Genomic DNA, 26,698 nt, shown 5'->3' with positions numbered 1-26,698 from the left:
AGAAATGCTGGATCTCGCGCCAGCGTCGACCGGACGGGCCCGATCTGCAACTGTCCTCCTTGGTTGTGCGTCGGCCATAATCCTATCCCTAATGTCGGATTCAGAAAAAGTGGGAGAAGAGGATGTATTACCAACAGATGACGAAGAAGAACTGGAAGACGGCTTTGTACGACGTCTTTCACGCAACTCTCTCTCAGGTTCGGAAAATCCTTCGGCTTCTGGTGGTCCTAGAGATCGAGTACGTCGCATACAACTATTAAAATAAACAAAATAAACTAAAATTAGCTAAACTATTTAAACTAACAAACAAACCAAATAAGAAAAACAAGTAGCAAACAAGATAAGTCCTAACTCGAGTCGTTCTCAATATGCCTCTAACCGTGTCCCCGGCAACGGCGCCAAAAACTTGATGTGTGTATAATGATGCTCTCACAACTAAGCTTTAAATTTATTAAACGAAAATCCTAAAGAAACCACACAAAACCGGAAAGTGTACAGATCACTAATAGTAAAGCACTAAGGAAGTCCGAGTATCAAACACAAGGACACATGAAAACGTAAAAGATACTTAACCCTAACCAAGACTAACCTAAGAATATTTAAATGAATTTTAAGATATAATTAACTATTTAACTTAACTTACTTTAACTATATTAATTAACTAAGCTTAACTTAACTATATGAAACTATTGACAAAACTTGGAAACTTAACTGCAATCGGAGAAAACGTCTACCTAGGTAAGAATCATGTTGAAGGTGTAATAAGATAATGGATTGAGGATACTCACGACACCGGTTCCTAAGGATGACACAACTAAGGTTCACTCAAGAAAGCTAGATCACCTCTCGGTCTCACCAACAAACTTTAACTTACACTTAGTTGATTTTAAGAACAAACCGGGAAACGAACTGTTAAAGTGCTCTAATGTCGACTCTCCTCTCGGTCTCACCGACACACTACCCTAATGGAGACGAATACTACGCAACCAAGGATAGAGGAACAATTTAGTTTAACTTAAACTAGATCAACTAATCGCTCACAAAAACCCAAACCCGACAAGAACCAAACCAGCTCTCGCGCGATCTTAATCCTAACAAGTAAAGGCTATGAGACGACCTTACTTCCTATCACCTATCGGTCTCTAAGAAGGTGTTCACCCGCTGATTATATTCAATTAATTACCCACTTACACCCTACGGTTGTACACCCCGCAAACAAACCCTAAAAACAAAGTAAAGGGTCTAAACAAGCAAAAATCAATCAAAACCGATTCGATTAATTAAAGCAAGAGGTTAATGAGTGTAGTTAACAAATTCACAGCCACTAAACACAACTTAATTCAATGTTAAACCAAACTTTTCATTAACAATTCAAGCCATGATAATCAACAATCCATATTACTCATTAAAACCTAACAATAATCATCTAACCTAGGTAGAACTAACAAGTTTAGCTACACATAACTTTTGGACAGCAGCTATACATCAAAGTAAACATCATATAACTCAACATAAACATAATTAAAATCATTAAAGAATCAATCTCAATCAAGCACAAGTCAATCTTCAAGTTACATGAAAAACAATTCAAAGTAAAAGATCAAATAAACAAGTTATGGTTCTTGAACAAAAACACAAAGTTTATGGAGGTATTACTCAATAATATGGCTGAGATTATGAGTATTGATGACACGTAGCTGCTGTACCGAAACTCCCTTGGTGTTGTTCCTCTTCTAGTCACCACAACCCTTGCACAAAATAATTTTTAACTTCTTTTCTTGCTGTCCAAAGTTGCCGATCGGACCTTATGGGGTTGTTTTGAGTTTGTATATTGAAATTGTGGTTGTTTCTTTGTGTTTGCTGCTCCACGTGAGATTGAAACACAGCCACACACACAAATAATAAACCTTCTTCTTGATCCTTTCTTCCTAGCCGTGCACCACCAAACAACAAATCTATCTTTTCTTTCTTTTGCTCCAAGTCCGATCGGAAGTATTAGGGTTAAGGTGCTTAGGGTTTTTTTCTTTTTTTAATTAACTTGATATAATATGCATGTAAGGCTTGTAACTTGTGGGCTTGGGTCGGACCTTGAGTTCTAGTATTCAATCTTGATCATAAAGGCCCCTATATCTTCAAATTCCGAACCTTTTCTCTTTTAAAACTCGTCACCTACACCAAATAATAAACTTTGTAAGATCATATAAAAACAAGCTATAATTATTATTTATTATACGATTAAGCCCTTAAAACATGATTAAAAGGTACGGAAAACAAGTGTGTTTTACAACACATCACTTGCCACGTACTACAAGACATCCCACAACGGTCTATGCCGTCGACTTAGCTTTATACACCTGTTGCGCATGCCTTCTACAATTATGGAGACCCTAATCACCTACGCAACGCATTGTTCTTTAATCATTCACGTCGAGATTAAATCATACTGGCACCGTACCATACTACCCATGCTCATTTAGCTTAGACCTACCAACCCTATGTCTCTCAGGCTTTCTTCATGTAACAAAGTCGTTCTCTCTTATTCGATTCTAGACCCGCAAGAATTAATTTCATCAAACTTACCTTAGTCAAACCTCGTTTTCACAAATCTATTCGAGGTGCCCCAAATCATTCGATCTCAATTATTTAAGTTTTCATAAGCTCAGTTAACAAAGGTGTTTTGAATTAAACCAATCGTAGTTATGTTTTCACAAAGAAGATTTTTATCGCCTTCATCATTTTCGTCTAAACGTATTTTGTATTCAATTATACCTTAAACGATTATTTGTCTAAATTAGTTAGTTTGGAACAAACCCAACTTGGAAAATCCATCATTTTTAGTATCTTTTTCGCAAAATACAATTTTTATTAACTTTCCAAAGATCAATATCGTTGGTTGTCGCACTTATCTATACGCTTGGTTTTACTTAATCAAAATTATAGGATTTGGTTCATTAACATTTCGTCAACTGATCAAAATATTTAGATCCTCATAAATTGAAACAAATATTTTTTTTCTTTCTTTCATTTTCAATTATAAAAGACACAATTTCGACAATCAGTTATTAGTTGACCATAATATTCAATTTGTCTTTTCTCATTTACCTTGTTTGCTTATTAAATTATTGACAACGTGTCAATTTCTACTCTCAACTTTGATTTTTAACATTTTTGTATATCGTATATTTATTGATCTCATGCATTACAATTTACCTTTCATTTTATAAATTTTTTTATCGTTGAAATTGAATTGTTATAGTCCTATTATTAATTGAACTTGTCATTATTTAAACAAAATTATTTCCGCAATAGAATTTTATTTTCCATTCTTTAAGTTAATTTTCACTATAAAAAAATGAATTTCATTTAATTCCCATGGTGATTTAATCGGAATAAGACTATCTCGGTGGTTCGTGAATATCCGCTTCCCAATTTCATCTATTTACGGTTTGTTTGTATACATAAATGTTTACATTAATATTTTTGCATTCTCAATTACTACTACCAGTACTTTAATATATTAATTTACTTCATCTTAAATACAAAATTGCAATATTTCAATGTTGTATAAAGTTCTCTTTAAATTTCATGAGTTTCTCACTTAACTAAACTAAATCCCTCAAAGTGTTCGTTTAATCTTGTCCAATTTGTACTCATGGTCTTATGATTTCTACCTCAGACGTTGCAATATTTAAAAATTTTTACAAGTTATTATTCGCCTACAATTATCAATTAGTTAATTCCTTCATAAACTTTTGTTGATGTCATCCTTGCAATCACAGAATTTTTGGTAAGTTCACGTAAATTTATTATTTGGCAAGTATCCCCACTCTCTTTCTTCACGATCGATTTTGTCGACGCATCATATATCCCAACTACAATGTTTCCGTTTCTTTTAACTTTTAAGTTACTCTAAAATTTTCACTAATTTCATTAATCAAACTTTAAAGTTCACATAAATTGCGTTATTAGAAATATTTTTTAAAATCTTCTGATTTTACACTTATAATAAATCAACTCCCAATGATCTTATAATATGTTAACACTTTCCTCATATTTATAATGAATTAATAAATTTTCTCACCAAATCATGTCTTTCAAATATCTTGTAAACCACACGATGGGACGAGTTATGTGGACCATCCGACGATCTAGGTAATTATGGAGGCCTACATAATTATCGAAGTCCTGGCATGGAAATCATAATGCGTGCAATTGTGTGTCATAATATAGAATCGAAAATAGTTGGGATAACGGTACAAATGTAGAGATGATAAGGACATGGTGGATACGCCGATGGAACATCCAATATATAAGTGCCCTTATCGGATTTTCATTTGGAGCGTTATTTGAACTATTCAAAGTTCTGTGTTGTGATAAATTTTAAGAGTTATATTTAAAAATTTCTTTTCCTCATAATTTAATGGTGTTGTTATGGTGTTCTTTAATTTCGGGACGAAATTCCCTAAAGTAGGGGAGACTGTAACAACTCGAGTTTTCTAATAATATAGTAAATATCGATACCCGACCCGTTTTCATTTTCGGGTAATTTTAATCAATAATACGACACGCTTATCGAGTTATAAATTTTATTATTGGTTATTATATTTAATTAATTAATATTAAAAATACAATATACACCCCTAGAGTTTCTTTTTACCCGTACTGCAACCACATCAAAATTTGAAGGACCAAATAGTAATTTGATTCAAATTACATTATAATCCATAAACAAACCCAAACCCTTATCCGACCCGTTTTGCCCAACTCTTAACCCGGATCCTTTCTTGTGCCATAATCCTCGCTATAATTTTTTGGAAATTATCACCAGATCATTCTTTACGTGTAATACAACCACCACCGACGTGTAAATTTGGAAAACAAGACATAACTAATTCGTATTACTAAATATTTGGATCCGCTCTTTAACATGGAATCATTATACCATTCACAGTTCATCATAATCAAATTCAACGCGTATGAACCTTAATCTTGATGCGGCGAACTTAACCCTACGTTTAATTGGTTTCTATCAATCTGCAACTCATCGAACCGAGGGTGTTTTGGGCCGTTAGTTTTGTCACTCATTCTCCTTCAATCCGTGGTTGTTTAAGGTAATTGATTGGTGTAATATGGTAATCTATACTCGATAAACAAAAGCCTTAACGTTAATCGCATTAGTATTTATCAGATTAAGCGATTCAGAAACTAGGGTTCATGGGTTTGGGTGTGCGCTGGGCTGTTATACTTAATAAACTTTTCTGCAACGTTAAACAACCTTCATCGTGGTTCAGTTGGTTGTGTTTGTGCATTGTTTGGCTTTGCCGGCCACCAAGCCCAGGTTTGAATCTGGCAGTGGCCGGATTTGGCCATTTCTTTTATATTTAATTTTTGTTATTATTTATATATTGCTTAGATTTAATTGTTAAATGATTTAGTATTATTATTATTATTATTATTAAATACAAAACAAACATGATTTTGTTAAATCAACGTTACTAAGTTACATTTTATCAATTCCTTCCGTTGTTTTCGTGTTTATATATATATATATATATATATATTTGTATATGTAAGCATTGTAATTATATTACTAATAAACTCTAACCTATTTAAAACCTGACATCATTATTGGTGTTTTTTAGTCATAGAACATCTTTATAAAATTTGGTTATATTAATTTATTATATAAAACATATACTACTTATATACATGTATCATACTTTAAATTGTAACAATTGTATATTATAAATGTATCAAATATATGTTTTCTTTAAGAGACTTAAACATAATATTTATTTGCATTATACTACTTATTATATTTAAATAATACACATTATTAATATCAATTTATTCATATATTTGTATGTTATTTAGTCAAATAATTAAAAGCATATCTTATATTAAATAAACTATTTAAGTATTTATTTATATTTTATATCATGGGTAAGTATTGGGGAATTTATAATTAATAAGACTATCAATAACAATGACCGTAGAGAATAATCAATCAATTAATAAACATCTTAATCTCAACCTAACTCAAATCATATCAAAATCCTAAACTCGTTATACATGTTATATCGGTTATAATTAAACTCATAATATTATTATATTTAATTAGGAATCCATGATCCCGAAGAGTTCATTTTTCTCACATCCGCACTTGTATTTCGTCCTCTTATCAGGTGAGTACCACATTCCCCTATTTTACTTGTTTTCCATGTTTTGGGGACATATGCGTAAATTATATTTCTTATATATACTTATATTCAAAACTGCAACTTTTGTCTTATGTGTTAACAATTTATACCTTACTTGTTTATGTGCTTATTTGCTTTGTATGCTTCTGCATTCGGAGAGGTACAACTTAATCTCAGTCTAGTATGATCATACGCCAGTCATTATAGCCTTTGTGTTTCTCGACATCTCCGTTATACTTGCTCATTTGGTTAATTTGTTATTCTCATATGACTTGTTGCAACTACATATTTTTGTTATATACTATATGTACATTTAAACTGGTGTGTTGCTTACTCAACCTTGTGTTGACAAACTATATTATTTTCAACGCATATGCAGGTTATCATGTGACGTGATTATCAAGATTGTTTGAAGCAACTTAGGATGCATGTTAGAGAAAAGATACAAGAACCTAATTTCGGATGTTTAATGTAATTGTTTATTTATAAATTTGATGTACATGAATATTGTTTGAAATTATTAAATAGATATTAAAAATTTTAATGTTGCATGATAGTAACCTTGAGAGCTGTGACAATCAGTTCACGCCCCGACATTTCCCCCATCGGTTGGGGTGTGACAATAGTTATTAGTAGGGTTTGGGGAGGGTGGGATGTAGGCGAACCGTACCTCTATCCCATAGAATAGAGAGGCTGCTTCCAGATAGACCCCCAGCTCAAGATATATGTATATAGTTATATATAAATAGGTAAAAAGATAAAAGATTAGGTAATAATAATATTAGTGGTCATAATACAAAATTAAAAATACACTCTTAATTTAAGAAGATTACAATAATATATAAGACTATGAATTGTTCCTTGAATGAACTACCCAAGGAATGTATTTAGCGAAAAACTATATGTTGCTCATAGAGGTCCTTAACCTTAATTCTACGTCTCGACGAATTCCTATCCTCAACTATCTCTTCTGAGAAGTGAAGGTCTATCAGATCATGCCTAATCCTCTCATCCCAAGTAAGTATGGGTTGACCTCTACCCCTCCGACCCTCTATAGTAATGCTTTCTACATATCTAACAAGAGTCGTCGTTTGTCTTCTCATCACGTGTCCAAATCATCTAAATCTCCCCTCTCTTATTTTATTTGATATGTTTTTCACATGTCCAAACCATCTTAATCTCCCCTTCTACAGATCTAACAGGAGCCGTCGTCTGCATGGGTTGAGGTGTTGGTGCATAATAATACTGATATTGAGGACCAATATTAGGAATGTTTGTAGTTTGACCAAAATGTGTCGTGGAATGGTTACTGAAGGATTGTTGTTGTAAATGAGGATGGAAAGGTGAACTTGGAATGGTTATTAAATGTTGGACATGATTGGGACTAGGTTATTGAAGGTTGGACATGGTTATTGAAGCAAAATGTGTTGTTTTAAATGAGTTTTGCATTCCCATGCAAAGTGTCCTAGTCTGCCACACTTATGACATGTCATTATCATAGCCCATTATTGTCATGTTATTGATTCCAAGGAATTTCCTTCATGTCCTTTTGTAAAACTTGTTTGTCTTGACCATCATTATTGCCATGGAGTTCAGAATCTCTATTTCCTCTAGATCAATTGGATCTAAGTGTTACAAATATATCATAGTGAATGAGGGATTTTCATACACATGTGGAGAATTCTCTTGAACAACAAATTCTTGATTGGGAACTGCTTATTCAACGCCAGTTGTTAGGTTTATGTGGTAGTCATAACTACGATCAGTAGTTTGGACAGATTGAGTCTCTTGGTAGAGAAGTGTTGATCCAATGTTAAATCATCAGCTGATTTACCATACCATGGAGAGTAGTCAGTCTCAGGTATTGAAAATTTGGTAAAGCTCTTTGTATAATAGCATGAGTGTCCCAATTTTATGGAAGTGATATATGAAATTGGTTGTTAAGAGCAAAGTTTGTAAAAGTAACATCAACCATTGTCAATTCATTGATTAAGGTTGTGAATCGTTCGTATTGTTGAGTCTCCTATTAAGTGACAAAATGCTTTATATGGCTTCCTGAAAATTTCATGAGTATTCTTAAGTACTTGTGGAGTACCACCATACTGTTCTTTTAGTGCATCCCACAATGCCTTTGCATACTTGTGATGAATTAATCCACCATAAATTCCATTTGGAATTGCCATAGCTAGTATAGCATGTGCTTTGGCATCCAATTCAAACTTCTGCAAATCCTAATCAGAATAAACCTTAGGATCCTTCTACATCATTTTGTTTCCATCAAATGGATCAACAGTTTCAGGAGAATGAGGCCTATGAACTACAGATTTCCAACAACCAGTATTTTGGTTCCATAGATGGTGGAGCATCTTTTGAGCCCATATGTTATATTGACCTCGAACCAACATAGGTGGTTTGGAGATTGAACCAGTGTTATGAGGATCTTATACGAACCGCATGATTCTCAAATCAACTGGTTTCTCAATTATAACAGAATATAAAACAGATTTATGATCCTTTCTTAATCCTCAACTGGAATTATCAAATTGAGCTTAGATCTATGATACTGAATTGATTCCGATACCAATTGTTAGGATCGTAGATCAATAATCAAAGCTTTCTTGAACACAGATCACAATCAATGGAACAATAAACAACTGATATAATCCTTTGAACCGATTAGTATTATTTTAATTGAAGTCATATTTGAACTATACTTCAATTAGCCTATGAAATGAACAACTTAAGCAGCAGAATTCATTAAAGATAAATAATCGGTTTCCCGTGGAAGAACAATTATGCATTAACTATAACCGAATGATTACAATCTATTGCTCCAACCTTAGCTTATCATTCATACTGATTTTTCTAGTACTTAAGTACACGAATCAAGTGAGTATTGTAACATGAAAAGTGTTTATAAAGAAGAGACTTTCTTATTCATTTTGTACATGTGTAAAACTATTGATGAGCTAATGGAAATAGTGAAAGCTAACCAAAACAGTTACAAACTATTGATGAACTTATTACGAACAGCTGTCTATAGAGAATCCTATGCTAACTACTGATCTTTGTTAGAAAATTGATGTTTGATCCATCAAATTTTTGGACCTTCGATAGTTTGTAGAGCAGCTGTTGTCTCTTCAGTGCTTTTATGCCAGCGGTCTACCAAGTCAGCTATTTGGAGCAATAGTTGACAAAAGCTTCATAACGGAGAACAATTGATGTTTGAGTCATCAGTTGTTTAGTATTTGGTCATCAGTTCTTTGTAAGGTTCAACATGATCTAGCACAGCAATCAGCATAGGAGGTACTAGATTAACAACAAGGAAAGGATTATAGCAGTTCATGAATCCAACCAACAGTGTGTTTTCTTTAGTCTCTACGAAAATGAGTGGTGGTTGTGACGGAGGTTTTGTATACGAATTGGTAGAGTAAGATGAAATTTAGTGAATGTGTGAATGAGTGGGTGTTGACTTAGTTGTATGTTGAAAATAAGTGGGTGTACTGGTTGGTTGGAAAAGGGTCTTAGCAAGGAAAAGTTTTCTTCAAAGATAAAGGCATTTTTGGAAGCTCCCAAAAAAGCATTATTCTATCTGTTTGCATGATTTATTGCTCGTTGTTTATCATCTATGTCATAATCCTTGATGATAGCAATAACTTCATAAAGTGTAAGGCGAGCCAATTATCTAGTTTTCTTGATCACCACAAGATTCATATCCTAGTTTCTTTGAAGGGAGTTGAGTAACTTCTTATTGATCTCAGCAGTACTGAAACGAATATCAGCAGAACGCATCTCAGTAACTGGAGTGATAAATATATGAATATGAATCTCTAGAGATTCTCCAAGAAGATGATTGAACACATTAAATCACTGATTGAACAAGTCTTGTCTGCTTTCCTTCATATCCTCTTTTCATTCATACACGTCAATCAGTGCTTCCCCTAGGCTTTAGCTGACTTTGACTCTCTATATCCTTGAGCAATGTCAGGTGATTGATCCATGGATAGGCAGGCAAGAGCCTTTTCATCCTCTTCTATCTTCTCAAAATCATCATCAGTGTACATTTCAATGGATTTTGGAGCAACAATCTTAGCATCATCATCTCTCTCACAGGTAATTGGTCGGCGACTCCTAAAAATACTTCTCCATATTTTAGCATCCTTCATCTTTACATAATTTCAAACATGTACTTCCATTTAGCAAACCCATCAGACGAGAGCAGATGAGGAATGCGAGTGGAAGTACCCATGATAGAATCCAACTCTTGATGAACATTTGAATTGAATGATTAATATCCATTAAAAAGTCAGTAGTGAACGATAGAAGAAGTGAACAGCAACCCGAGAATACACCAAAATCCTAGAACACTTGAAATCCTAAGAACCCTTGATTTCCTAAGAACCTTAGAATCTTGATAGCCCGAGAGCCATAGATCCTGGGAACGATCCCAAAAACCAGAATCCGAGAACTATCCTAGGACCTGAATCCAAGAATTATCCCGAGACCTTGAATACGAAAACTATCCCAAGAACCTGAATCCGAGAATTATCCCGAGAACCTGATGGAGAACTATACCAAGAACTATTTACTTAAGGGTTAAGTTAAAGTCTCGTAATCTTAGGGATTTCAATATCTTTTATAATTTTAAGTTTATCAACAAATCTTTTACAACCAACACTCCTAAAATCACAAAGAAGATGTTGAACGTGTCTTCTTCGTGTTCTTCAATTGCAACAATGGTAAAGCCCGAACCCAACCTTCTTTAATGAGTTCTTGAATCGTTGGTATCACAAACTCAAGCCTTGAATATGTCTATAGGCAATAATACCAATTGCAAGTCCCAAATCCGGATCTTATACAATATAACATCAATTAAACACAACTACTAGGCGGAATATTAGTGATGGTGATTAAAGAACAAAATAAGAACAAGAACAAGATAAACACAACCGACAAACTTCAATGCACGCGATTATGTTAATTAGAAATCACTTAGTACATAAATTCGTGAAAACACCTATTGAGAATAACATATGTTTATATAGAGTGTGTACAAAAGCCCGTAGACCAAACCCATAGAACCCACCAAAATCACATTAGTGATTCCGGTGTTCCATATACAAAACCGAAAACACATTACACAATCTTAAACCACTAATTTAACCCTAAAACTCGAAGTTGTGACACTTCTTTCAAGTGCAAGGCTTCTCTTCCACTGAACCACAGCCTTAACCTCTGGTATTATGTTTAAACAGTGGTCGAAAACTTCCCTTATTATTCCCACCATGTCTTCGTGACACCAAGAGAACACGTCTTGATATTCAAGGAGTAAGCTTTTCAACTTTTTTGAGGTGGCTTTGGATAAAGCACCACTGATCTTGACTTTCTTCGAGATACGATGGGTAGACATTAAGCTTAACAATCATGTCTTCTTCATGTTTTGGAGCTTCCTCGAAAGCTTCTGTCATGAGCACTTCGGCAGTTGATTGTAAGGTTGCAATACCACCTTTCGTAGGGAATATCATAAAGCAATGGGAAGAAAATACCACAACCCCAAAGGTTCTAATAGCGAGCCTTTTGAAGATGATGTCATAGTTTGAAGGCACTTTGTGCACAAGGAAGTAAAGTTGTTCAATGCATGTACAAAGCCATCACTTAGGCAAACATTAGGTCTTATGTGCACAAGTGGATGAAGGTGACCCTTGCAATTCCTACTACTAGTATGTTCATTCATTGCGACTTGGCTTTCACTTCTGCACCCAAGCTTTTGGGCGTGGCCTTTTACTTGGTTCTTCATCATCAAAGAGAACCATGTTCACTTCAGCCTCCGTAAAAATTTAACTCTTAACACCTTTAACAAGGTAGACCAATTGTCCAGACTTCACTGCTTCTTCTATTCTTTTTTCAGTTGATAACAATCGTTGGCATGACACCCCTACCTTCATGAGTGTTTGGATATGGGATTGGAGATTTTGCTCGTAGAGTGTTTGGACATGGGATTGGAGGCTTAAAGCTGTACTTTTCTTCTTCTATGGCCAAAGTCCTAGAGGTGTTTTGGTTAAGGAGGTGAACACCACATATTTCTCTTTGTCCTTCGACACCCTTGCGATCGAGATCGATCATGTTAACTTTTATAATCATGACTTCAATGTGATCGTTTTTCGATAAAGGGTTGAAATAAGTGTTTATTTTTTGGAGAGTAATTTGTCTACCAGGATCCTGGACTTGTTTTTCTTTAACTTTGATCTTGAATATTGACAGCATCTTCACCATGAAGGTATGTTTCGGCACATTCGACAGCTTCCATAATTTGGGGTATGATTTTGTTGAGATCTTGGATGACATGCTTGGATCGAACGATGTTCATGAAGCAAGCAACCATCATCTTTTCAATTGAAGCATAATAACATAACCCCTCTTTTTGGTATCTTTGGATGAAGTTCTTCATTTCTCTTTGTTGGTTTTGATACAGCACGGCTGCATCCTTCATATAGCGTCTTTGTTATGAGAAGTTGGCTAGGAAGTTCCGTCTTAAGTCATCAAATGACTTGATGCTTTGTTCAGTTAAACTATTGAACCAGATTCATGTTGAGCATGTGAGGGTTTGCATAAACATATGGAAGAACTCAGAGTTGGTCCAACGTTCAACAACTATTGCACAAATAAACATTTGCTTGTGATTTTTTAGATCTTCGACCCCATCATATTGTTTAATGTTAGGATGCATCATTACCTTCGTAGCAAACTCAAAGTTTTCTATCCTTTGGGAAAAGCAAGACAAGGAGTTTGTTGTGTAATGTTTTATCAGTTCATTTTTTGGATTTACGACTCTTGTAGGCCCCCTGAGTAGCCATAAGAGTAGGTTGTGTGGCTTGAGTGTTCGTCACAAGCTGCGAAGCTTCGACGTTGCTCGTAAGTAGTGACGCTTGAGTTTGATTTATAAGGTGCTGGTATGGAGATTTTGACATCATGAACAACATGAAGCTATGATGCTTGAAGGATTGGTTCTGAAATGCTGGAAACATTTTGATAATTTTCCCCCAATCCTGAAGTGACAGCCATGCTCCAAAGGCATGGACATATGAGCGAGAATAGTTGTTGGAGAAGGTTGAACCTAAGGTTCAATAACAACCTGGGTGACTCGTGCTTGACTCGCCAGAGTGAAAACAAGTGTTATAGGTTGGCTAGCCTTTGAGGGCTGGTTCTCGCTCTAGTTTGGGGATGAGAAACTGTGTTTGTTCTAGAGAGGCTTCTTAGGGGTTCAACGGGTGAACCAGAAGCCAAAGGAGGAGGTAAAGGCAAGAAGTTCACTTCCAGACTCTTCATGAAAACCAAGCCTTATTTCGATCATGTACTCGTTCTTTTTTAGCAGCATCATTCACTCATTTCCTGAGGTGAAGGAAGTTTCTCTGAACACTCTTATGAGTCAGATCTATCCTTTCTACAAGCAACAAATTTTTGGTATCAGGAGAAAGGCCAAACCATCTAAGTGGAGAATTTGGTCTCAAGATAGAATAGTCTTGAAGTGATATTTCAACGTCGAACTCTTCCACTGGTGAGTATGTGTTTGAACCATCAGGCGATGCGTGGCTTGGATTATCATGTGAAACATTTGGAGTTCGCATGTTTTCCACCAACAACAGAGTATCTTTTCTAGTCATGAAAGAGAAAGGAGCTGAACCACAAAAGATTTTAGTTCTAAGTAGTGCAGCCCATTATGGGCGCAAAAGAGTTGCTACAAAGAATAAGTAAGAAAGAGATGGTTTAGATGACTCTGGATTTTGATATCTTAAATGGTTCCTGAAAACAAGAACAACTGTTCTAGAGGAGGTGTTTCCGCCTATATACCTCCATCGTGAGACTAAGTTAATATGTTCTCTCAGAGTATTAATCGAGAGAGAGAGAGAGAGAGAGAGAGAGATAGAGAGTAGAGAGGGTATTTGAGTTGGTAAAACGTGATGGATTATATCTACCTAAATTCCTCCTTTTATAGTGAAGGAGGAGTGTTTATGCTGAGTTATCTAGACAGCTCACTTGCTTGAACGTGAACGTCTTATCCTTATCTTCTTGAGCTGCAATTTTGTGTCTTACCATTTTGGTGAAAGTACCTTATACCGTTTTCTTGGATGATTCTCACCCAATAGCATGTGACTATTTCAAACCATAAAGTGGTCAAATCCTAAAAGTTAATGTTCACGTCACATCGGAGGTTGAGGATGTTATCGACACGAAAGCGATCAAGCTGTTGAGTGTTTGAGCCGAAGGGTTTATTGCTGCTACAACCATATGCATTAGGCTACTCCCATCGTTAGATATGCGTTCCTATGAAGCTATAAGAAAAGGCCAACGGGGCTCCTCCAAAGGCACACTCAAGTACTCAACTTCTATATAAGCACCAATGTTAAACTAAGCCCTTCCACCTACAAAACAAATTCGATTAGTCTGAACTAAATCTAGCTAGTTTTACGGTAGAAAACATATATATACCTGTTTACACTCGTTTATATATATCCTTCCCATATGAACCTGTAGTAACCCCGTAAAATAAAGTTTTCCCAACCCACTATAAAGCCCCAATTTCAGGCGCCTCACAGCAATTGGACTTACTCATGAACATAGTTATTAGTAGAGAACGTAAACGTCAAATGTAGCAAAATAAACGTTATCAAAATCAATAGAGAGGTGGATAAGCGGGCAACAAGTTTCACAACTACCCCCTTTTGAATGGCAAACCCGATCCTACTGAAAAGAAAATTATGTTCTTTGGCGTCGATAAGCAACTATACACGACCCATTGAACTCTTTTAAGAAACGTAATAGCTTCGGGGGCAAGGGACCCAAATGTATTAAAAGAAAAATGAATGGAGACGTGTTGATTCTCGACACATGCTTTCTCATGTTTAGCAATCTTTTCTAACATCGCCTTCTACACAGCCTGCCTAACAACATACCTGGTATCCCTAAGCCCAACAAGAGGGGACACTCCAGTATGGTCAATACAAGAATTCTTCCCCTGCCCATCCAAACACTAGAACGTCTGATGGCCGAAGAGTAGGCCTCCCTTTAAGGGGATCTGACAGGAATTTCACAAGAGCTGCTTTTTTTGCCGAGATTCCCAATCGTTTAATGTGACAACTCGGACTTTTCAAAATTTATATTTTTATTAAAACCCGACCCATTTCGAAGTTCGGGAAAATTTATCGCATTTATTGAGTTAATTTATTATTATAATATTATTTATAATTATTTATTAATTAATTAATTTTAACTTTCAAAAATTTTGGCAAAAATGACCCAAACAAAAACTCTTATCTCTTTTTGTTTTCTTCCTCAAACCTTAGGGACTAGAAAAGCAACAACTTCCATTATAACCCATTCAAATCTGAATAAACCAAGATTCGAACCCGATACCCATACCCATATATACCCACTTACAATTGAGATTTCTTGGACCTCAATTCTCGTAGTATTTTTGGAAATTGGATAAACCTTTGGATTATACCTTCCATTATCGGCCTAACCGACTATATAATTAAGTTAATATGATAAAAAAGGATTGTTAGATATTATCTAAAATTACCAAGTATGCTAGGAGAACACTTGGAATGATATACAAGTATGCTAGCACTGAAGACTTGTTATCCTTTGATATACAAGTGTGCTCTGAACACAAAGTATATTCAAAAAGTGAAGTTTGTTAGATATTATCTAAAATTACCAAGTATGCTAGGAGAACACTTGGAATTATTTACCAATTTCCAAGTGTGCCCGAAACATAAAGTGTGCCCGGTAAACAAGGTTTGCCCGAAAACACTTCTAATTTCAGAAAATCACAATTGAAATCATTAACTATGCTAGACAAAGACATATTTATACTAAAACAGTAAAGTTTACTCGAAATAAACATGTAAAGCATATTCAAACAAGTGTCACATAATCATCAAGTATGGTAGACAAAACTAACATTCAGAACATTTAAGTTTACTCGAATGCTAATAGGTATCAAAGTGTACTCGACAATACATGAATAAATCTTTTAAGCACTGAGAATCACAGAGCTTGCTAGAATGAGTTTAAACAGTCAATCAAAACTCCTAAGTTTCCTAAAAAGTTCAAAAACATTTATGATTTCTATAAACATAAAGCTTGCTCATAATAGTTAAACTTCAAATAAAACAACCAATTCTACTCAAAAGTTTGTAAAACAACAAAGCATGCTCGAAAAAGATGTACTTAGACAAAAACATCTAAGTTTACTTGAAAAGGTTGAAAATTCTCAAACCTTACTCGAAAGTACATATTCAAACATATTAAATGTAAAATGCAACTCTTTTTGTCTTAAACTATCTTTTATACAGTTTTATCATTAAAAAAATCATTATTTAAGAGAAAATGGTGCATAATGAGATCAAAATTTAGTTTTAGTTCCTTTCAAACCATTTTCTTTACTTTTGAAAAGATCTCAACATGGGATCATATTGACTAAGTCGCTTCTCAATACTTCATTCTCAGCATTAGTATAACAAAGTAGGCAGGTTAATAGCAGGTCTCGACTTAGCATGAATTTCATTGCCTTGGTGATATGATTAAGGTTCAATTATTTTGCATAAGACTAAAATGGATAACACATATTATGTTATGATGCTCCATATATATTCTCAAAGCTTATTTGGCTTTCTCAAGATCACCCCGAATTGACTCCGACCCCCTGACATTTGGTCAAAACATTTTAATGACAGAACATGTAAATTTATTTGATTTTTCTTTTCAAAGCATTAAACATATGTGAAGTTGAACGTTGGACTTACATGCCACGCAGTTCGGACTTACAGGCCTTTCATTCGAGACATGACATGACTTACTTTTGTGCCCCCATCTCTGTAGTTCAAAAATTAACCCTCATGTTTGGATTTTCATTCAAAGTTTGTGAACATATATATCAACTTTTGGTTGAATAAATATTAAAAAAAAATTGTTCACATTTGTTCTTTGTCATTTTCAATAAGATAATTTATTTTTGGTGGCCAAATATCAACAGGCTCGTGTATGACTGGATAATCACTCTTCTGCCTATCATCTGGAAAGATGTATACTGGAACATGCATAGACAACAACGTAACTCCACATAAAGTTTAGCATTTTCATTTTGTTTTTATCACCTCAGTTTTTACAAATCAAGGAAAGCAACCATACATATCAATTACTGCACTAATTGTCTTTTTTGCCTATTAAATCTATATGATTGGCAAAATAACCAATGTACTATCATTTCCCATAGGGTTGTATCAATTTTTAATCTAAAACCCTTTGTTAAGCTTCTATAAAGCTTGAACTGAATAATCTTATCATATCTCTCACCATAATCAACTTGCACTGTTTTTGTCAAAAATGTTTTGAGTAAAATTTTTCTTGAAAAATTTTCATTTGAGCTTGCAATTTTGACACAAAGACATACTTTGACTCAAACAGTAAGTAACATACTCAAGAATAATCATAATATGGAAGACACAATCAAAACAAGCAGACTCCACACAGATTATGCAAAGCCTATCCTATCCTAATCATATCATCTTATCAAATTATTCATATAATCAAAATTCACACAATCAAAAGCATCAGATAAGCACATAAATAAATCATTTCAAATAATTATCCTGACATCACACACAATCACTAATCATTGTCCTAAGCATCAAAGATACCTAAGATACTCAAATTATCATTCAAAGCACATATCAGTTAATTTAAAAAAAACTTTCACACATCAAGCACACAGACACTCATCAAGACCTTCCTAAAGATAGTCAATTAGCATAATGAGGATACATCATTAATCATACCTCATTAGAGTTGATCATTCCCAGGGCTTTCAGAAAAAAGTGGAATCTGGTTTTATCAAGTGGCTTGGTAAACAGGTCAGCCAAATTATCACTTTTATCAACTCTTTTCAATTCAATTAGACCTTTTTCACTACAATCCCTAATGAAATGATGTCTGATTTCAATGTACTTGGTATTGGAGTGTTGAACTGGATTCTTAATAATAAACAATGCGGCAGTATTATCAATAAAGATAGGGATGTTCAAGAAATTCAAACCATAATCCAGCATCCGATTTTGAATCCAAAGAACTTGTGCACGGCAGGCAGATGCAGCAATATACTCAACTTCAACAGTTCAAATTGACACTGTAGTTTGTTTCTTGCACTGCCATAACACTACCATGTCTCCCAGAAATTGATAACCTCCAGACATGGACTTTTTACTCATGTTACAACCATCATAATCACTGTCAGTATAAGCAATTCGATCAAAGGCATGGTTCTTTGGGTACCATACCCCCAAATCAGGTTTCCCTTTCAAGTATCTAAAAATTCTCTTGACAACAGTCATGTGAGACATCTTTGGTCTTGATTAGAATCTTGCACAAACACACACCGGAAACTTGATGCCTGGCATTGAAGCAGTTAGATACATTAGAGATCCAATCTTTTCTCTATACTCATATTCATCAGCAGGCTCCCCTTTCATCTGCAATCATCTTTTAATTGGTGTCCATTGGAGTTGAAGCAGTTTTGAGGTCTTGACACTTGAACTTATTCAATATGTCTTGCACATACATTGACTGGCATATGAAGATACCCTCAGCCTTTTGTTGAACATGCAGTCCAAGAAAGAAGTTCATTTCTCCCATAGAGCTCATGATGTACTTGGAATTCATCACTTCTTCAAACTCCAGACACATTTGTTCATTTGTTGAACCAAAAATAATATCATCCAAATAGACTTGAAGTAGGAGTAAATCTCTTCGTTTCCTTTTTTAAAAGAGGGTCTTGTCAATGGCTCCCCTTTGGAAACCATTAGCAAGCAGGTGGTTTGATAACTCATTATTCCAATCTCTTGGAGCTTGATGCAATCCATACAAAGCCTTTTTTTAACTAATACACTTTGTTAGGATAATCAGGATCCTCAAAACCTGGTGGTTGAGCTACATACACATTCTCTTCTGTTTTACTATTCAAAAATGCAAATTTTACATCCAATTGGAATACTCATATGTTCTTTGAGGCAGCATAAGCTAAGATAATCCTTATTGCTTTAAGTCTTGCTACAGGAGCAAAGACTTCCTCAAAGTCTATTCCTTCCTCTTGTAAGCGTCCCAATGCAACAAGTCTTGCATTGTTCTTTATAACAATCCCTTTTTCATCCCTCTTGTTTCTGAAAACCCACTTGGTTCCAATGGTATATTTGTTTCTTGGCTTATCTACAAGTTCCCACACTTTCATATCTCTGAATTGAGCCAACTCCTCTTGCATTGCTTCTACCCAACAATTGTCTTACGAAGCTTGAACAATGTTCTTGGGTTCAATTTGAGACAGAAAGAAGGAGTCAAACAAAATGTCTGTAGATTCAGATGCACTTCTTGTTACTCTTTAATTGATATCCCCAATGATGTTCTCAGGTGGATGATTTCTTTCAACATATGAGGATTGTACAATCACATCAGTAGACATATTTGTATCAAGATTTGTGTCATTAAGATCAGGTTCATCAATGACCAAATCAGTTGTTGCATCATGAAATTCAGGTGCTTCTTCATTATTCTGTTGTGAAGTAAATGGACCATCATTTCCAATATTCAAGTTTTGAAACAAATTTTCAAATCTTGCTTCTTTTCCAGCTTGCCTTTTAATTTCATGTTGGTTGCTAGGATCTTCCTCATTCATGATATGATCATCTTGAACTTCTAGATTGTCTTAATTATCATGTTCTTGATTTTGTCCTGGATTATGAACTTGGTCTTGATCTTGAACTTGTTCATTTTCAGCAGTTGAGGGATCCTTAATGAATCTATATTCATTCCTTTTATCAACAATCTTGGACCACAATTTGTCCAAATCAATCTTCTTTTGATTATTCTCTTCATGCACACTTGTTTTGTAAAAAGTTTCATCAAAGTACCTTAGATAATACTTGAAGGACTTGATTAACTTCTCAAGATCAAAGAGCCATGATGCTCCATCAACTGTATTGAACATATTTTCATTGAATATCACATCAGATGATTCAATCACACTCAAATGATCTTTCACATAGACTTTATAAGATTTTGAGTGTGTTGAATACCCAACAAAGAAGCAATCCAAGGATTTTGAATTAAATTTGGTAAGATAATCCCTGCTGTTCAACGGTGAACATTTGCAACCAAATGGCTTGAGAAACTTGATGTACGGCTCCCTGTTCTGAACATATCAGGCAGTATTGATTGCTTTTACCCAAAAGGTAACATGCAAGAAAGCATATGCTAACATGGTCCTTGCATCCTCAATTAGTCAACTGTTTCTTCTCTCTACAACCCCATTTTGTTCAAGAGTTCTAGGGGCACTGAATTGTTGAATAATTCCATTTACATTGGAAAACTCATCCATTATCCCATTTTTTGTTGGGTTTTATACAAGATTATCAAAGTTCAAGTTAACCATATTTAACTAGAAAACGCAACGGAAGCTTAGATTTTAAATCTAGTTATAAACATACCTTTATGTTAAAACTAAAACCCAAAGCCAAGGATCAATATTACAAGAACAATATGCTTACAAAATGTAAATGGTACCTTCTTATACCTTATAAGAAGATGTAGATGGATGAAGAAGATGATGACTTTGAATGGCTAGGTTGCAAAGGAGAAACCCTCAAGCTTTTGATACCCCAAGCTTTGATCAACAACACCAACTAGTTGCTAGGATTTAGAACACTTGAACTAGCTCACAAAAACTCCCTCTTGTTGCCCAAGGGAGCCGTGGGTTTTTGGAGAGAAAGAGAGAGAGTTATTTTGTTACAACACTTGAAATTCAAAATGAGACAAGAAGCTTATTGCATGTGTTGTGAATGGAGAAGTATAAAGGAGGTCAACACTAGAAGACAAAACCTTGGAGTCTCCACCCACATGGGGTGGACGGCTCCCCCTCTTTTTTTTTTTTTTTTTTTGTGTTTTTGTTTTAACCATTTAAACATCTCCATTCATTTTATAAAACTTAATTTTATAAAATGTACATGCATTTACATAATTATTTAACCAATTAAATAATTAATTTATATAAATAAATTATCCAGATAATTTATTTAAATCCTCAAGTGTGTTTGTTTAGAAAACCAATTTCCTAAACACGTAGTGTTCGGTATTCTTTTAAATGATCAAATCACTAAAGGAATACATTTGGTGTTGTCTAGCTTGTTATTGGGTATGACCCGACTTGGATCAAACACAGTTAGCCACATTAGTATAAGTATGTGTCTCGGGCATACGTAATTCCAACAATCTCCCACTTGCACGAGATACATAGAAAATTAATGCAAGTGGTGAATACCGCCTAACAACAGTTCACCACCCCTAATGTGTTTGACGAAGTGCCATTCAATAACATCATCCCTTCAAGTTCCTTACTTGATATGATTTAGGTGAATCTATCATTATATCCCTTTGTTACTAGATGTCATGTTGGATCTAAGAGACATAGGCGATCATTCTCTTTACAATTCAACTTTATCAGGCCTTAGACATCTAAACTCTCAACACATAAGAGGAACAAATTCCTTCTTGACTGTATACGCCTCTCACTATCACTTTATACTCCACCCGAGCTCATCCTTATGTACCATCTTTTACGAATAGCGAAGGGGAGAGTCAAAGTGTAATACTTGGTGAAAATCAAGACCCAGTATACATCTCAGGTCTAAGGATAATATGAAATTCTCCTTTACTCAAAATTACTAATGATCAAGTCAATCGACTCCATGTAGTAATATTGAGAGCGGGTCAGTCCAATATTTGTATCCCACAAATATCTATGAACCTTGGCAGCAAACCTATGCTCCATATTCATTCCTTATGAATATCCACCAATCCTAGTTCATAATAGTCTTGCTTCATATTTGTTCCCACAAATGTGATCGACTACGGACTTTTAGAATAAGATAACTTATTCATGGATTAAACATGCAAAATTAGAATTTAACTCAAGATTCCATAATCATATAAAAGTTAAATTACAAAAGTCTTTTAAACGTAAATACAAAATAGATCAAATCCAATTACTAGAATATCGAAGTCCTAAGCCACTCGCATGACGCTCATGTTTCGGTCTTTCTAGGAGCTTCGTGAATGGATCCGCAAGATTTTGATCAGTTCCAACTTTGCGAATACATATCTTTCCCTTTTCAACTTCATCCCTTATGTAGTTGAATCTCCGCTCTATGTGCCTTGTCTTTTGGTGTGAACGAGGTTCCTTGATTTGTGCAATCGCACCCTCGTTGTCACAAAAGATTTCTAGGGGGTCTTGAATGGAAGAGACCACCCCTAGATCAGTAATGAATTTCTTCAACCATGCAGCTTCCTGAGCTGCTAATGAAGCGGCGATGTATTCTGATTCTGTAGTGGACAATGCTACCACTTCCTGTTTTGAGCTCTTCCAAGAGACAGCTCCTCCATTAAGAGTGAACACATACCCAGATTGTGATCGAGAATCATCTCGATCAGTTTGGAAGCTCGCATCCGTGTAACCTTTTATAGCGAGTTCCTCCTCACCAGATCCATATATCAGAAACATATCCTTAGTTCTCCTAAGGTATTTCAATATGCTCTTAACAGCCATCCAATGACTGTTTCCTGGATTCTGTTGATATCTGCTTGTCATGCTCAAAGCGCATGACACATCCGGTCTAGTACATATCATCGCATACATGATGGATCCTATAGCTGAAGCATATGGGATTTGTTTCATCATCTCTTGCTCACCCTTTGAGTTTGGACACTGAGCTGAACTCAATATGGTCCCTCTTTGAATAGGTACAAAACCTTTCTTGGAGTTTTCCATCTTGAACCTTTTCAAGATCTTATCAATGTATGTACTTTGGTTCAAACCTATCAAGCGCCTTGACCTATCCCTATAGATCTTTATTCCCAAAATATAGGCAGCTTCACCAAGATCCTTGATGGAAAATCTACTTCCAAGCCAAGCCTTAACGCTTTCCATGGTTGGAATGTCATTTCCAAATAGTAGAATGTCATCGACATACAATACTAAGAAGGTAATTATACTCCCACTAGCTTTCTTATACACACAAGCCTCATCAGCGTTCTTGATGAATCCAAAACTTTTGATTTCTTCATCAAAACGATGATTCCAAGTTCTAGATGCTTGTTTCAATCCATAGATTGATTTCTTTAACTTGCATACTTTATTAGGATGTTTTGGATCGACAAAACCTTCAGGCTGAACCATATAGACATCTTCCTCAAGATATCCATTTAGGAAAGCGGTCTTGACATCCATTTGCCAAATTTCATAATCATAATGTGCAGCTATGGCAAATAATATCCTAATAGACTTTAGCATTGCCACAGGCGAAAAAGTTTCATCATAATCAACCCCTTGAGTTTGAGTGAAACCTTTAGCTACAAGTCTTGCTTTATAAGTATCCAAGTTTCCATGCATATCAGTTTTCCTTTTGAAAACCCACTTACTTCCAACAGCTTTGGAGTTGAGTGGTGGTTCAACCAATTCCCAAACTTGGTTGTCATACATGGATTGCATCTCAACGTTCATGGCTTCAAGCCATTTGTCACAATCATTCTTGGACATTGCATCACGGTATGTGGTTGGTTCATCCGAATCTACCACGTAGCAACCTTCTACAAAAAATCCATATCTTTCAGGTGGATTGCTAACTCTACCAGATCTGCGAACGTTTTGTGTGTTTTGATCAACCACTTGATCACTTTCAACAACCTCTTGTTGAGTGCTAGTATCAACCAATTGTGTATCATCTTGTGATTCTTGATCCTCATCAAATTTCACTGTTCTACTATTAGTTCCTTCCTCAAGGAACTTAGTTTCCAAGAACTTACCCTTTCGAGCAATAATAACATTTTGCTCACTAGGATCGTAAAAGTAATATCCTAAATCATCTTTAGGATAACCTATAAAGATACACTTAGTGGATCGGACTTCTAACTTGTTTGGGGTGTATTGCTTTACATAAGCTTCACAACCCCAAACTCTTAAGAATGATAGCGATGGAGCCTTTCCATGCCATACTTCAAAAGGTGTCTTCTCCACTTTCTTGGTTGGAGCCATATTCAATATGCGAACAGCGGAAAGTAAAGCATAGCCCCAAAATGATAGAGGTAAAGTGCTTCTAGCCATCATCGATCGAACCATATCTAATAGGGTACGATTTCTCCTTTCAGACACACCATTATGTTGTGGTGTTCAAGGTGGAGTAAGTTGTGAAATAATTCCACAACTCTTAAGATGATCTTGAAAAACACCACTTAGGTATTCACCTCCTCTATCACTACGAAGTACTTTGATTGTGGTCTTGAGTTGTCTTTCTACTTCAGTTTTGAAGTCTTTGAACATTTCAAAAGCTTCATCTTTGTGTTTCATTAAGTACACATAACCATATCGACTATAATCGTCAATAAAGGTAATGAAGTATCTTTCACCATTCCTAGTCATTGGTCTAAAAGGACCACATACATCCGAATGTATGATACCCAATAATTCTTTTGACCTTTCAAAAGTTTTATTAAAGGGTTGCTTTGTCATTTTGCCTTGTAAACAAGATTCACATATATCAAATGAATCATACTCATTTGTTTCTAGAATACCACTCTTGCGAAGAGTTTGCATGCGATTCTTGCTTATATGTCCAAGGCGACAATGCCAAAGATAGGAATCACCCAAGTCCTTCTTGAGTTTCTTGGTGTTGACATTGTACATTGAACTACTATGTGACATACCACTTTGATCTATTTCATATATACCATTCATGGGTATAGCTTTAAAATAAAACATGCCATTCATCAAAACATGAATATCACAATTTATAAATTTAAGATCAAAGCCACATTGTTTTAAAAGAGACACGGAAATAATGTTTCTCCTTAACTTAGGAGCATACAAAACATTCTTCAAAATTACTTCCAAACCACTTGGAAGCTTTAACAAGTAGTCTCCTTGGGCTTGGACTTCAACTCTTGCTCCATTGCCCATAAAGAGACTAATGTCCCCTTTGTTGAGTTGTTTACTTCTTTTGAACCCCTGCAACAAATTGCAAATGTGAGTTCCACATCCGGTATCAAGTACCCATGTATTTGAAGAAATAACATTTAGTTCAATATGTATAGTAAAGATAATACCTGAGGTATGCCCCGCATCCCTCTTATCTTTTAACGCATTGAGATAGGTCGGACAATTCCTTTTCCAATGACCTATCTCTCCACACTCAAAGCATGGATCTTGCGCCGCAACCTTTTGCTTCTTTTCCTTCGGTTTGGTGGGCGTGATGGCTTTCCTCTTTCCCTTTCCTTGGACGTGGCCCTTGCCCTTAGCAACACTTGCTTTGGGGTTGGAGTTATGTCCCCTTTTCCCTTCATTGATTGTTAGAACGGGTAAAACCCTTTTACCCATTCCCGCTTCGGCCGTTCTTAGCATTGCGTGAAGCTCACCAATGCTTTTGTCCCACCCGTTCATGTTATAGTTCATGACAAAGGTTTCAAACCTTTTGGTCAAAGAGTTGAGGATCAAATCCGTAGCCAACTCATTTGAGACGGGACAATTCAACCTACGAAGCTTTTCAATGTAGCTTTTCATCTTTAGGACATAAGATGAGACGCTTTGGGTTTCCTCCATACGACATGCATGAAACGCTCGAACCGTTTCGAAACGTTCCGCTCTAGCTTGTTGAAGGAACATTTCCTTCAATTGAGTTATCATGTCGTATGCCCCATGATGCTCGAAATCCTTTTGGATTTCGGGAATCATAGTCCCTAACATGAGGCAAGAGGCTTGCACCGAATCTTTGGTGTACTTGACCCAATCGTTATACGCCTCCTCATCTTCCACGTTAGGCTCATCGGGAATGGGATCGTCTAAGACATATGATATCTCTTCTTGTTTGAGAACTATTCTTAAGTTGCGATACCAATCCATAAAGTTATTATGGTTTAGACGATCCTTTTCAAGGATGGTTCTTAAGGATAGGTTACGGGTGTTATGGGTAGAGGTGTTTGCATTGTTAGCGGCCATCTACAAAATTTAACAAAGTTTTATTTTAGTATTATAAACAATTTAATTATTAATACCCTTTTATTCCAAATTTTAAAATAATAATTAAATTCTAGAATCCAACGATAAATCAAATTTCGGTTAGGTGACCTTTATCCCGTTATTTGATTTAACAAGGTAGTCAATCTTGACAATTGCAACCCTTTGCAACTTCTAGAGGTATGGGACCATTCGAAATCCTTATTTCGTGTTGGCATGTTTATCCCATCAACACCATTGGACCCATGCTTAGGTGACCTTTATCACATGGTTTTCAATTCAAGTCGTCCTACTTGTATAAACATGTAAGATTAACATACAAGTGGTTAGGTGACCTTTATCCCACAAATATGTTAATATTACCCTAAGTATACTAGTTTGCTCAAAA

This window comes from Bidens hawaiensis, unplaced genomic scaffold, assembly GCF_021521415.1.
Source record: "Bidens hawaiensis isolate Kalapana, Puna unplaced genomic scaffold, B.hawaiensis_p1.1 tig00003058_1, whole genome shotgun sequence".
Classification (NCBI taxonomy): Eukaryota; Viridiplantae; Streptophyta; class Magnoliopsida; order Asterales; family Asteraceae; genus Bidens; species Bidens hawaiensis.
Note: the sequence above shows the minus strand (reverse complement) of the source record.